We start from the raw sequence: 16,046 nt of genomic DNA on the forward strand, positions 1-16,046 counted from the left end.
GCCACTCGTCCCCACCTCATTGATGTTACGTATGGAAAGGAGAATGAGGATAGAGGACCAATCACGACAATCTGTCGTAATTTAGCACACGAGTCCTGGCCTCTGATTGGCCGAAGCGTCTACCAATCACAACCGATAACGGCATTCTGGTAAGGGGGGGGGGGGTGCAAAAAATATTTCTGGTGCCAGTTCCGGTTGTAATTAACTGAAGAGAGAGAGAGAGAGAGAAAAAAAAAAGGCTCCCGTGCAATTCTCTTTTTTCGTTTTTCTCGCCGCTTCCGGGTTTCATCGGCTGACAAGCTTTCATTTTTTTCTTTTTATTTCTTTTATTTTCCAAAAAACAAAACAAAACACAGAATTACCCACTTATGAGTTTCTTCAGATTCCAGAAACGCTCTGTGTGCTGTTAGTTATTTCTTGCTTGAATACCAGGTAATGGTCGTCTTAATTTGGTTTTGCGAAATCTCAAATCCAAAAGAAAAACCTGAACAAACACAGAATTACCCACTTATGAGTTTCTTCAGATTCCAGAAACGCTCTGTGTGTATGGAGATTTTGTTCTAATCGGTTGCACACACTGGCTGCAATAGAGTCATTTTGCTTTTTCCTTAAAATTTACCCAATAGTTTATAAAATTTTTCCCCAAATTGAATATTTCATGTCATACGATATTAATAAGGACACTGGTTTACTACCTTGTTGTGTGATTATGTTTTATTATGGCATAAATGCTAGCTTTTGTAGACAGGGAGTGAGAGAGAGAGAGAGAAAAAAAAAAGAGAACTTCTTAGCCGTGCTTTAACTTAAGGTTTATTTCTCAATAATCTACAGAAAAAGCATCACAATATGTCTTATGAAATATAGTTTATCATCACTGACTGATGTATGTTTGTGATTGATACTTGCGAATATCATCGTACTAGAACGTATGAATACATAATGGTATACAAAATAATGGTATTTCCTGAGACCCGACTGAATTTATCAACATAGTTATAATGATATCAGACCGTCTCAATCCTGTTCAGTTTACTAAAACTGAAATAAAAGAAAAAAATGTAAATACAAATAGGCTATAACTGTGCTCATTAGTGATCTCATGAAAGTCTGTGCATAGGCCCTATCTGCTCAACGTTCTTGAACATATACAAGAGATGAACAGAAACTGATGACTCTGTTTTTTCTCCATTAGTGTATGAACAAGCAAGGTTTTCAAAGTAACTCATTTTGAAAGCAAAAGTCATCTAATGAGTTGTTTGCGCGATCATTACCTTTGGCGAGGTCTGCCAATTTTTGCACAAAAGTGGAAAATTGTTCCTGCGTCACGATTTCATAGCTCCTCGTTATCTTTTCATTTAGATTTCTGGCGTTGTTAAAGCGTTTTATGAGTAGCCGTGATTGTTCGGAGCACGACCTTCGAAGAAGAACACATGGGGTATAAAGACTGCAGAGTGAGAAACTCTATAGTGGATCGTATAGCGGGAGTCCGGTTACGCGTGGAGCGGTCTGTGTTTGCGATAGCCTGGTCTCTTGTCCCAGTCCTTGTTACGTTGTATACTTGGTGTCTGCTCTGCACCGCGCCTCCTGTGCAAATCTTACTCATCATCTGCTTAAACCGACGCTGAAATCTGACTGGCAAACTGATAATCAATCTTCCTAATCTACTCGATAAAGCTGTGTCGCCCTGTGTATGCAAGATATCCAATGTCCTGCTGGATTGCAATCGGCGTTGACGCTGCAGTGGGTCTGCCGTCGCATTGTTGGAGCACCTTCTCTCTTGGCTCAATAAATTCCAAATCCACGCCAGTTTTCTTAAAGACCGATAGATGCTCATTAAGTAGACCAGAATATCCCAATGGATTTAAATAACAACGGTAGTTTCATCTTTCACGCATGCAAGACATAGAATTTAAATCCGTGCTTTAAAAGACATTTTACCATCTACTGTAGATCGTTTACTCCGCAATCTTTCCCATTTGTGCGCATATCTACTCCGTGCAATCTTTTCGTTATTTCCCAGAACTTTGGAGTTGATTCTATCAGGGGAACAAAATGACCAATACCTCAGATGCACATGACACATGGCTTTTGATCGATCCTATCGTCGATATCTTGTTAGCCACGATATTAACGATAGCCAACATCCTCGTAATCGTCGCCCTACTTCGAGAATCGTCTGAGCTCACGTACAGCAATCGTGTGTTCATGACTTGTATCGCTATCGCCGATACTCTCGTTGGGCTCTCTCTGTACCTGTCGATCATCAATCTGGTGGTGTCGGAATGGCCACTCGGTCGGGTGATGTGCACGATAGTACTCATTGTGTCCGCCATTATTCTAAAGGGCGCCCCCTTCTTCTTAATCATATTGACATTAGACAACGCCATTGCCTATGGTCGACCTTCCATGTACCATATTGTGATGACGAGAAAGAGGACGAAAGTCCTGGTGGTGGGTGTGTGCATTTTGATGATACTGGCGTCCACTTTCGACTTTGTCAAGGACATCGACTTCCACAGCTGTAAGTGGAAGCAGGACAGCGTTGTTCTGGAGATCCTAGCTTTGACGGTGCTCATAGTCGCGCCCGGCATCCTCATCAACGTCTTGTACGCGCATATGAGGATCGCAACCAGAATGGCCGTCGTTGACGACTCGGTGAAAGCTGCTCAGGATCCGACCCAGTCGCCGACGTCTGCACGAGCACTCGAAGAAAGCGCCATCACAAAATCTCGTCGGAGTCGCCATCAGAAGCGGAAGGCGGCGCCTTCCACCAGCGCGGGCGATGACCCTTCGAACAAAGACGGGACGGGCCAGGGACAGGCTGGCTTTCTTCCTCCACCACCGCAGCAGCAGACATCACCAGTATCGCTGCAATTGGGTCGTGTACCGGATCCAGTTCCCGCCTCGCTGGTGTCTCCCACCGCGTCATACGACTCATCTGCAGCAGCACCGCGCTTTTCTCTGGCCCGCCCTCCTGTCAGCCCAATCAGTAACAGACGCACCGCACTGCACATGTCCTCTACCATTACACTGGCTTACTTCCTGGCGTGGGTACCCATTATTGTCTTCAGAATCTTCGATGCGGCGGCTGCGCCCAACGGTCCTCGGGTGCCCGCGCTCTGTCATAGGATCGGATACATCCTCATCATCATCAACCGCTGCTGGAACGTCATCATTTACGCAGTCATCAGCAACGAGTTCAGAAAGACGCTGAGGAGAGAACTTGGCTGCTTGTTGCCGGCCTGCTGTAAGGCGGACAGCCGTCATCGCCGAATTGCCCCGCTTGGGACATGATGACAGTCGACAAGTTTTTCGACGTTTATACCTTTTCCAAGTCGGAGCTTCAGAAAGCTCCATACGGAATGACGATGCCGTTACTCTAAGTTATGCTGGGTCCCCGCTGTCGTGCGGTACGCTACACGCACGCCATGCACGATAGGCCGTTGTACCCTCATTCCGCAGAGATTTTCTCTCTCCGGTCACTCATCGCAAGCAAAGTTTATAGCTTCCGGCCACCAACCGAAATGTATCGGATCGCAGTCCGATGAATCCGACCTATGTGTTGGTCGACTATCAGGTCAGTGTCAGACATGTCTGGCGGTGATCCAATGAGGCAAGATCGTCCGATGAGGATCACGCGCGACATGTCTGACACTCACCTGACAGTCGATTAACCACCCACGTCGGATTCATCAGACTGCGATTCAATACATTTCGGTGGATGGCCGATGAGTGACCGATGAGAGAAAATCTCTGTGGAATGGGGGTAGCGGCTGACTGTGGAATTTCTGTTTCAGTCTGGCACAATATGCGTCACGATTGAAATCGTGGTCTGAATCGTGGAGTAGTCGTTGAAGTGTGACCTTACCGGATCAAAGACCAGTCGTGGCAATCGCGTTGATTGTAGACAAGTTTTTGACAGTTCAAAATCGGCTCAAGATCTGATAAAATCTGATAAGATCACCACGACTACTCCACGTTCAATGCCACGAATTCAAAAGTGGCGAGATTTTTGAACAGACATACACAAAAGTTCTAAGATCAGTATACTAATTTCGATCATGGCGTGTGTAGCGGATAGCACGATAATGGGAACCCAGCATTATGAAACCCCGCATCATGCATTGTGTGATTTCAAATTCTCTCTAGATGAGTTCAACAGAATAATTATGATTGTCGTACGTTAGGTTTCTACTCTATGGGAGTCGGCGGCCGAGATGAAAAAGTATTGCACGAGGACTTGCTATACACGATACAAGTCCAGTGTGATGATAGGGAAATGCCTCTATCGCCAAGAAGGCCAGTGCACCTGATGCTAAAAGTGGACGACGAAATATAAAAAGGAGAACAAAATGTTTTTGACTTCATTATGAACACTAGAAGCTTACACGCAAAAAAGTGGACGACGAAATATAAAAAGGCGAACAAAATGTTCTTGACTTCATTATGAATACTAGAAGCTTACACGCAGCGTGTTGAACAGTGAAGTATATAAAGATCGATGAATAAAACCATAAATCAACATTAGCCGTACTCTCTGTCAGTCCCTATGTAAATACGATGTTAAACAAACTATGTAACTTGATTCGTGAACCATTCTGTGATTATGCTGATTAATAATCATCATAATCACAGAATGGGTTACGAATCAAGTTACAAAGTCTGTTTAACTGGTTATACCTTGTATATAGTTCGTTATTCTGAAGGTGCGTTAATCCGAAAATAAAATAAGGTTCGTTATTACGAAGAAACCTTTAACACGAATTTTGGGAATAACTGGATAACCTCTTTCATCTTCTGATTGACGGACCTCCGGAATAACGCCACAAATGTTCGGATTAACGAACATCTTATGGGTAAAGGGAATTAATTCTTGTGTTTTTGAATAAAGTGCCTTCGGAATAATGGATCGTATTTCATTTTCGAATCAACGAACCTAGGTAACAACGAATACCATGCACCCATTTAACTTAGTCACAAAATGGTTCTCTCTCGGTGCCAAGCTTGATTTGTACTATAGCAAGGACAAAATTAAAACTTGTTAAATATTGAACTTCCGGAATGTCCGGATGGACCTTCAGCTTACAGAATGTTCAGACATTAGTGTAATAAAGTTGTGGTCCATCTGATAGTAACGATAACTACTTTGTACATAATGAAAATATTGTGTTCCACCTGACTGTATAATGATATTCCGTTTATTATACTGTGTGAATAGCGGAACTAATTTAAAGGGTGCGTACAGTTCTGGTTGAGGTGAGGATTTAGCTTTTAACGTTTTGCGAGATATTCAGAAACCACTCTATGAGATGTCAAAGAGCATGCAATTCTAAGGGGTATCAAAAGTTATTTGATGAAAAATCGGTTTTGAAATGGTTGAGATATCCAAAAACAAAGTGAAACAAAGAGATCTTAATAAAAGGCGTGGCCTGTCGCCTTTTATTGTGATCACTTTTTTTAAAGATATCTCAGCCATTTGAAAACTAATTTTCATCAAATAAACGTTGAATCCTTCTTAAAATTACATGCTCTTTCATATTTCACAAGAGGTTTCTCATTATCTCACTTAGGAATGTTATAAACCTGAATCCCCACCTCAACCAGTACTGTACAGTCCCTTTAACATTCTATGTCGACACTTCTCTTGTATAGTAATCCACCAGAGATTGTAAATTGCGACGGATGTTCAGATGGTGTACTATATCATTCATAATTATAATTGTGTTGGTAGTTTGAGCATCTATCTTTTTTAATGAAGTGAAAAGAGGTATAAAACGCAAAAAAAGTGTTAAAGGACATAAATTTTCTCTCTTTTTTTTTTACCAGTTGTGAGTTGTTTTGTGATGGCGACTGATATGCTGATCCATACAATTTCATCTTCAGTTTTCAGTTTCAATCAAAATGGTTTTAAAATAAAAAGGTAATCAGTCAAAAATCAAGAATTTAACGCGCATGTTAATCACCCACATAATCATTGCAATATTATACGTAAGCGATCATTCTTTTTAATCTAGTTAGAGTCCGATTTACTTTTCTTACTTAACATATAGTCGCAATAAAAATGAACAAAGATGTAAGTCCGGTCATAGATCTTATAAGTACATTACATGTTGGGTCACCATTACAAACAATGGACGAATTGTGCAAAATATTAATTTTCGATAGAAATAAATCAACTCAGTCAGGTTTATTCATAATAAGTGTCATAAATTATGAGCAATAAACATAATTTTCAAAGTATAGGTCATATTGCCTTCATTATGTATTATGATTACATTTCTTTTTAAGTAAAAGCATCAATATATAGGGTCATCTTTTCCCCCAGAAGATAATAGGTTATAAGAGGAAGACTAATTAAAAACGCCTGGCTTATCAGAGCAGTGGAAGTTCCCTGAAAAAGAAAGTGAGGAGAGCTTCAATGAGCAGTGGGTACGAATAAAGTGGGAAGGGCAAGACAACGCTACTGGGATAGATCACAGGAAACGAAATTATTGTATATAAAATTAAGGGGGAAAGCCCAATGTAGTTATAACGCAGTGTCGTTGATACGTTGATCAAGCTTGTCTTGTCTTAATTAATGCATAATGATGACACTAATAGAATTGATGTAGTAGTAATTATGATAATAACAAAGCTGATAATATATAGTATAGTAATAATGAGAGCATGAAAAAATGTAATCTATTTCTAAACAAGTGCATGTAACATATTCCAGGGCCGGCGCAGCGTTTTCAAAAGTGTGGGGGCCCACTTCCGGGTTTCATGAGCTAACAAGCAAAAAAAAAAAAAAAAAAAAAAAAAAGGTCCTCAGCTCATCTCTCCCCGTCCCCGTCCACTTCCGGGTTTCTTCAGCTGACAAAAAAAAAAAGGTAAAAAAGAAAATGGGTCCTCAGCTCATTCTCTCCCATCCAATTTCCGGGTGTTATAAAAAAAAAAAAGGTCTTCAGAGAAAACACTTAACCTTACCGCCGCCATACTTCAAGATCTCTATATATTTCTGTTTTAGTGCCACTTACGTACTTCCGGATTTAAAAAAGTGTGGGGGCCCAAAGTGAAGACACCTTATGTATTCCTTTGTATGGTGCACAAAAAGTGTGGGGGCCCGAGCCCCCACGGCCCCCACGGCTGCGCCGCCCTTGATATTTAATAATAAAACGAATGTGCACGAGTTAAAAACGCAAATGACCAGCACACAGTCGGTATGTAAATAAAAAGCTATCACAAATGACGAATATGTAATATAAATATATCATATTATGTCATATCACATTATGTTATATTATAATTATTATATCACATTATAATACATATTTTGTATATTATATCATAATAAACAATATTCGTGTGTGTGTGTGTGGCGTTTGTGTGTACTGTCTGTGTGTAATAGACGCTCATGCATTGATTAACTCAATAGATGCATTCTAAGATGAACATTCAGTTCTCTACAGTATTAAATAAAACGCTAAGAATCAATCTGATGTGTTTACGACATGTTATAGGTGTGACAAGTATAATGTGAGGTGTCGGGTGATTTGAAATAATGTTATCATTTTTATCATTTTCTGGCGAACCGTTTTCGATGACTGTCGTTACAAGATATCTTTATCTTTGTCATGGAAATTAAACAGGAATGTTCTCTTTATTCAGCAAATGCTCCATGTTATCTTGGAAGAGCTCAATTGTAGCGGTAAATGTCACAGCTCGAAAGTTTTGTAGCCTTCAAACTTGAAACTGAAATTAACGAAACTAAAAAAAAAAAACTAAACTAAAAGAAAAAAAAAACTTGAACTAAAAATGACTTGTTTGGAAACTGAGATTGAAACTATAAATGCAATTAATTGTCCGGGCAAGCACACCCTTACTTCAAATGCGCTAAATTTTAGTACAAAAGCAGGCATCACCAGTTATATCTACCAAAGAAATCTATACTATAAGGTATAATTAAAATAACAAATCTTTTCACCAATGAGCCAAGAATTCAACTCAGAGTTCTCCTAGCAGTCACCGTAGAGGGCGAAAAGTATACTAAGTTGGCTGACGGCAAAGCGAAACGCTACCGATTGCGCACAGCAAACAAGACTGCTGCACGTAGAAAGTATGGTAAGAGCGTGCTCAGCGAATTACTTCCATCTCTTTCTCCTTCTCTCTCCCTCTCTCTCTCACTGGCTTCGTAATCTCAATGCGGAAGTGAATGGACCAGACATGCCCTCTGTGCAGTGCACTATGCGAGCAGTTTCCCATCGAAGTTCCCATACATGCTGCGCAGTGTACTGTACGTTCTTGCTGCGCTATTCGTTGAAGAAAGATCCCGAGACGAGTCGTGTAGAGTACGAGGTATCACATTATTTGTACACAAAAACGGCTCATAACGAGTCGGGGAAACCCATACCACGGTCTCATTCACGTTGACATGACACCGATATATTGCTCCGTAGCTAGAAATACGGAAGTTAGTAATGATCGAAACTGGATTTATTTTGGCATCGTTTGACTGAAGATGGATTAAGTATCGATGCCTGAGTCTGAGACTTGCTTTCTGTTCAGCTGCCTGTAGCTGTGCTGTGGTCGGTATCGGTGATAAATCTGAAATGGCTGCTCAATGGCTTTGAAGCCCGAGATATGAGGTGTCATGTTCGGGAAAAGTTCAAGTTCATCTCTGTTCCTGTTGATGCTGAGACTGTCTGCGTAGACGAGGATTGATTGCGTACCGGAAGGTGAGGAATATCTCTGATCTACACTTACACTGTTAACAGCAACACTGAACAGTAGATCAGGGGAGGCCGAGCATTGTTATGATCTACCTGATCCAACGTTACTTAGAGAATCTCGATAATCATAATAGGGCCTACTCAAATAGGGTTCTACAGCTATACAGTGCAGGCATGATATTAAATTTATTAACTCTAACTTAATAATACAGAGATTCAGAGCCGAGGTTGTTTACTCAACTCGGTACGCTTGTCACCTGGTGACATGGATTGGTTGTCCAGCCATTGTACTAGGGTAATTTAACTGTTCAGTTCAGTGTGAATTAACGGTTAGATCTATTCTATGTAGGTTTTAGGATACCTAGCCTTCTACGTTACAACTGTAGTGGCCAGTGTGAGCATAATAAATGTAGAGAAGAGTCCAATCTAACACTTAGAACTCTGCTCCATGGCATAGGTGTCATTTGACCGAAAGATCGGTCTGTATCTGTTCGTCGGGGAATGTTCCGCGGAGACTGCGTCTGGCTTCACGGATCCCCTCCGTATACAGACCGAAGTCAATGATGCCAGCTACTGTGTGGCAGTAGCGCACAGATAAAACGTTACGATAAACCAAATTACAGGCAGCTTTTTTACATTCAAACAAGTTTGACATGATACGACACATTATGTAGCAATATTTGGGGTTAATTTCTCACATTTTGCAATCGAAATACTCACAGTAACGCGGTTATAATGCAGAAATTTTGGGAACATATCGCAACATATCGCAACATCGCCGTTCGCTAGCTGTAAGTCGCCATTTTGAATCTGTAAACCAATCACATGCGAGGTACTTTATTAAGTAAAAAAAACACATAGAAACTACCTCGCATGTGATTGGCTAATAGATTCATACTGTATGTTTCTGCAGTTTGAACGTGACGACGCGACGGGCTGGTTGATGTGTGTTTTGCGTTGAAAATTCGACCGAAATATTGGATTATTCATTAATCTGGTGAGTGTAGTCTATTCTTGAATAGTTGATTTAACTATTCAAGCTTAAATTTGCCGAACTAGGGCCGTGAATTAGACGCAATCGAGAAGGGTGAGGTACCTCACCCAATTTTCCATAGAGACAGTGGTTAAGAACATCCACACAGCAATGGGTACTACAACCTTCCGTCTGTCTACGGAGGACGGCGTTAATGGCAAAATACAAAAGAGTCCTCCGGACAGACGGATCTTTCTGTCTAAGGTGTCATTTGATGGATGCATGTTGATGTATCAATTGCATAATTACACAGCCCTGTTGCTGTACACAAGTGTCGCGGCTGGCGCACGTAGACGTCGTGCAAAGCACGCTGTCTGGTCAGGCTACATATTTTGATGTTCTGTGTCATTGTGCTGCTAGTCAATTTGTACAACAGACCCCCACAGAGCTAGAGTCTGGTAGAGAGGCCAGAAGGGCCGAGGGCCAATCTAACTAGGCAAGGGCTTTCTGTTAATCCAGGGGCAGGGCAAGGGTTTAGGTTGACCAAAAGATCGGTCTGTACACATATCTTGCCATCGCAGGGATGTTCTGTGGAGACTCCGGCAAAATCGTGAAGCAGGCCCCACTGCAATGCGCGTGCACCCGTGCGTAAGCAAGCAAGGTTAGGTTAGGGTTTAGGGTTAGGTAGGGTTGTAGAAATTCATAGTTAAATTGGCCATAAAATTAGTCAAGGGACATTAGGGAGTCCTTCCGAGAATAAAAAGTTGAAGACCAAAGAAATAAACGGGAGAAAAGGAGGACGAAAGATGCTATCAACTATGCTGTGGAAATCGGCCCAACCGCTGTCCAATCAATCTCGCGTATACGCCGTTTGGTGGGGCTGCATTCGCGAGTATTTATAATGTGGAAGAAAGCCCCACCGCCGTGCTTATCTACCGATGAACGCCACACGGTGGGGCTAATTTCATGAGTATAAGTAGGTGAGCCGCCGTAGTACTAGTATAGTACGGACACGCAGTGGTGGGTCCTATTTCACGAGTATGCTGAGACTACGTCTGGCTTCACATCACAGAATCCCCTCATAAGGAGGAGGGCCGTAACAGTAAAGAGAATGATACAAGAACTCCTCTGGACAGACAGATTTTTCCGTCTAGGGTTTAGGAGCCATGCAGAATTAATTAATATGAGTCAGACTGTGAAATGACAGATTGATATAATACAGTGTACATGTAGAGGTCTATACACGTGTAGGTCTGATTTATTGTTCAAAAAATAAAGAGTGGTAGGGGGTCTACTCATGTTTCGGTTCCCCCACTTCATACGGTTTAAATGCAGAGGGGTGATCCTACTGACTATTGCCATAGATAATGATAACGTGATAAATTACGCAGAAATCTCACACTGCTCAATTGCTACTCCTGTCTGTAGAATGGGTGAGATTAGCCACTGTATAAAGTTTGGCATATAGATATCTAGCGCAATAATGTGACTGATGACAGTACATGTACCTACCTGTGCATCATGGTGCTCAATGCTCTTAGATCTCTCTTGTTTTGGCTTGCGAACTGTTTCAGTATAATTTCATTTTTCGTTGCTCAGCAGGGAGACGTGGAATGGAAATAATAAATTTCTGTATCATCTCTTCTTGAGAACAACAGACCCACCCCTCTCCCCCCTACCCGCCCAAAACAAGAATAACAACAGTGAAGGGAAATGCCTGTACATTCAGCCATTATTCAGGAATGTTGAAGGCCACCATACCCTGGCAACTGATAAACGGTGGCTGATTTTTAGTGGAGCCTATACAGCCTTGCTGGCTATGCCGGAAGTACAGATAGGAAGGGAGAAGTGTGCAATTTCTATCACGCGTCTGGCAATGTAATTAATACAAAATGTCAATATAGTTTCATATATCCTTTGGCTGAAGTACCTTGTAGGATTGCAATACATCATTGAGAAGCTGGAACAATTATTGTGAAAATACCATTTTGTGAATTTTAGATAAAAAGGTATCATTGTTAGATGATAACTCTGCATGACCATTGAAACATAACTCAGAATACAGAGCATACTATGAATCTGGACTTTGTCCATTTCCTCTTACAATCCGCCTGGTCTACAAATACAATTATAGTATCGCGTACATATGGTGCATGCATCTACGTGTACCGGTATGCTTCCCGTACAGTCTTGCATGTAGAGTCTGCACCAAGAGTGGTACATCTGATTGACAGACAGACCAAGGAATCTGCGATACGTACTGATGTGCGTAACGACTCATGCTGCAGTTTGCACTCAGCGAGGACACTCATTTCAGCGTAGTGTAAATGCGGATAGCTTGTAACTCTTGACATGATTAGGAACAGTGTGTTTACTTATTTTGAAGATTGCAAACGAAGTATTTTTTTGTTACCTTAAAATGAACTTGTGTGTGATATTCTGGCAGGCTTTTTTCTTCTTTTTTTTTTTGGGGGGGGGGGGGAGGGGGGTGAGGGGTTGTGTGAATTATGCATGCTGTAGGGGCAAATATTAAACATACACTGTACTTTAACATTTTTGAGGTGAGTTTACCATAATGATGCGCTTTATTTTTAAAGCAATAATCTGAAAAAAAAAATCAAATATGTAGAAAGTATGATGTACACTCTTACCCAATAAAGTCAGGCCTTGAATACAAAATTACATAGTGTATAGTTGTTGGAGAGGAAAGAATACTTGCATTGGATACAACTCCAATTTCTTTTTTCAGTGTCATACTGTAAACTACTTACTAAAAAATGTCAATAAAAACAATGCCAGTCCTTTCTTCATTGCTCTTCTCAAATCATTGCTTCAAGCTATATTAGATATCAATTACATGTCATCCACCTACTGCAAGATAATTAATCTGAAAATTATGCTAGATAGGGCCTACATACTATTACATATCTTATGAACAAAAAGAAAGAAAAAAAGCAGTGAGGTTTTCTTCGGCATGTACCATGCTGAAAACAGAGAGTTGTTCCGGACCAAACCAGTCACGAATGCTCATTGAATGTATGACCAAGATCAGAATGCCTTGTCATGCTGTTCCTGTAGATTGACATTGAAATATTCAGGACAAAGCCTTGTTTTAAGTTGTATTTTTGTGTACGTGCACGTGGATGACTGACTGTTCTTTCAAATTACTCATTCCAAGAGAATGAGAGAGAAAGAGACGGATAAAAATCCCCTTTTACAGACATGGTCATACAAAATAGCATTCTACAGGAAGTTTTCCTAGGTACGAGCGTGGTTGGTTTGAACTTTGCACTCTGCTTTAGATGGGTTTTTCCTCTTGTGTGGCGATGTGATCTGTAAATACATGCTGATACCAATGCAATGCCTGTTCATATGGCATTTGTGTGTTGAGGGAGAATGTAGCCTAAATCTCAGTGTATCAAGACTGTTATGTGTGACCCCAAAGTGCACCGTGTTGATGCAAGGTACACTAAAATTTTGATCCTGTCTCATAAAGTATACATTTGTAACTACCTTGTACAAGTGTATCACAAATATTGTATTAGGTAACTCCTACATTTCCACGAGATATGTTTTGCCTTTATGTACACATGGGCTTACATGCAGGATTGTAGTCACTTTTCTCTTGCTGTTTTGTTATCCCTGTTCTAGAATCAATGTCCGACGCTATAATTGAAAACTGCTATAAAAAAACAACAACAACAAAAACAACCTGTTAGTTTGAAACATTTTTGGCCTCATGGAAGGAACAGACCTGTAGACAGACAGACCTGAGACGAACGTACACTGTATACACCTGATAACCGACTGACATGCAGTATACAAGATGAAGATGCGCCATTAAAACACAAATTCCTTTTTGTAAAAACATAATCTGATAAAATTGCACCGCATGTTTCCTGATTCACCTCATAATTAACGCAAATATTTGTAAACACAGAAACCCGCTGCTTTTGCTTTAAAAGGTTGTTTTAATATTGTATGAGTAGATAGTAATATTGCTCATTTTTTGGCCTCAGTGAATTAAAGAGGTATACTTTATAATAGTTAGAATTTAAGTGAGTGAGAAGCAATACTTGTGTAAAGTTGATTGCACTGTCATGGTACTAGTAATGAGATAATACTTTTACCAGTGGTGAGATCTGCACATGCTATGTGGAAATGATAACAATTCCTTTGGTGATAAATGGCTGAGATACACTGTATAAATGAAGGTGTGATAAAATTTCTAGACAGAGTGTAGTTAATCCTTTAGACTCATTTAGGTCTCTGCTTCTCAAATGGTTGGCTGCGATGTCAGCCAAAAAAAGATAAAAGATTGATAATGTGATCTAACTGGGCCTCTAAAAAATTTGTAGTCCTGAGCCGAAAAGGTCCTTGGGTTGAAAAGGGTTGATATGCACAGACTTACATTTTGATTAAGTGAATCTTTTTGTGCGATCAAATTGAAAGTTTGTGTGTATGTATTTCGAAAATTACACAAAAAATGCTGCTATTTCAGCATCTTTGCAGCCAACAAGCCCTTTGGCAAAGCAGATTTTACCCTCCTTGATCATGAAAAAGGATACAACCAGAGTGGTGTTATACATGTAGATGGAGAAGGATCTACAATGTACATTTGTATTGCTCTCCTTTGAAGTTGTGCTCGACGCCGACACCGCCGGGAAGTTCTGCGTGAAATGGCAGGTGGTAGCAGGTGCTTTGACAGAATAGAGCATATATCAGTAATCAGGACTAGCGCTCTCAGAGCAGAAAAGACCTCCCATTGCTGCAGTTGAGTTCACTCTCTCTTACACTGCAGTGTGCTGGCAGTATCAAAGATATGTGCTTTGACTTGGAACAGCAAATCAAAATGCTGTGTAAAAATAACCATTTTGACAGCAAAAAAAAAAAAAACAGAAAAACTTCTGGAACACACTTTAGAAGAGTGCTTTATTTGAAAGATCAAATTTGCCAGATTAAAAGATAGTTTACACAGACAAATGTGTACATAGAGCATGCAAGTGTGTAAAAGAGGACCTACTGTAATTTTCATTTCATTTCAATTTGCATGTTACAAGTAGAAGAGATCCACAAACGATGTGTGTAATATGTAACTTTGAATTGTTTCCTATACTGCTCTAAATAAATTCTGCCATTTTATTTAACATTAAAATACAGCTAGTTATTCAATGAAATGGTAAACTCTTTCCTCTGTTTCCCTATTTTGTCTTCAAGCTACAATATTGTATATTGTGTAAAGCGATGCTGAGCATGACTTTAAAGCATAGAGGAATGTTCTGTACAAGTATCCCATTGTAATGCTTTAGAACCCAAACATCTGGATAACTACAAAGAGATGCTACTCCACTTCTCTGATACAACAGTGTAGCAATAGGAAGAGAGCAGGCCATAATCAAACAGTTTGCAGATGATTACAACATTTCAGTCATTGACATTTTAATGTGTCTAGTTGAATTAATTGCCTGTGAACTAAAAGTGAAGAATACAGATCTGGTATCATAATCTCAAATATTTGCTCAAAGCTGCCACCAAGTACATGTATCAAGTAGTCACAGTGTTTAGATTTTGGTAAATTCTCTTGTGTAAGGTACCTTCACTTAAATGTTTTTTTTTTTTCTTCAGGGGGTAGGGGTCGGGACACATTGAACCTAAGCTTGATGATGTTGTCAATATACATAGATATGCATACTACTAGTACTACACTCCATGGCTTGATTATGGACAACAGTGTAAAGAAGATATAAAGAAAATTCAACATATTCAAATAATTCAACATACATTGTATTTTCACTTTTCTAGCATAATGAAAGATCACTTGACTTTACTTCTTTCAGAAAGGAGGGGTAATGATATAACCCTTTATATCAATAACAAGTCAATGAAATCTGTATTTTTCACGTAATTTGTTTTCATTCTCCTTATATTTTCCCTATATTGTTGTCAAAATCGATATCATGAACTATAGTAGTTTTCTTTTAATATATCCAGCAATGACTGCACCGAAACTTTAAATATATTTAGGTGTATTATGTTTATATTGATTGTCTAATATCACGTTTCACTGATATAGTGTTCTACTGATATTGCTGCTTTCACTCAATCCACATTTATATTTTAGGCTTTGGGTTCCTTTACAAATAACAAGTTCTAAAGTTCACAAGCTACATGTATGTGTACAGTACAAATGTGTTAGAGCACTCCGGCTGGTGACTGCTGTGATTCTATCCTGCTGCTTGCATAGTCTCCTATTCCTCCTCATATACAGTTGTGTACCTGACCTTTTGACAGAGCAACAGATCGACAGAGTGATATGATGTATATGATGTCTGTGCTGTAAAAGTGGAAACTACATTTTCTTGGCT

General features: G+C 40.0%; 1 protein-coding gene across 1 annotated transcript in view; it reads left to right on the top strand.

The window, feature by feature from the left end:
• The first annotated feature begins 8,315 nt into the window (after positions 1 to 8,315).
• LOC139735937 (uncharacterized) overlaps positions 8,316 to 16,046 on the top strand; it is a 106,737-nt gene continuing 99,006 nt past the window's right edge. The window contains exon 1 of the mRNA XM_071646691.1: positions 8,316 to 8,714. The gene's annotated coding sequence lies outside the window, so the exon portion shown is untranslated. The remainder of the gene's footprint in view (positions 8,715 to 16,046) is intronic.

The sequence above is a fragment of the Diadema antillarum genome, unplaced genomic scaffold (assembly GCF_040938485.1).
Source record: "Diadema antillarum isolate AM-2024a unplaced genomic scaffold, OU_Dant_1.0 seq00000611_RagTag, whole genome shotgun sequence".
NCBI classification, from domain to species: Eukaryota; Metazoa; Echinodermata; class Echinoidea; order Diadematoida; family Diadematidae; genus Diadema; species Diadema antillarum.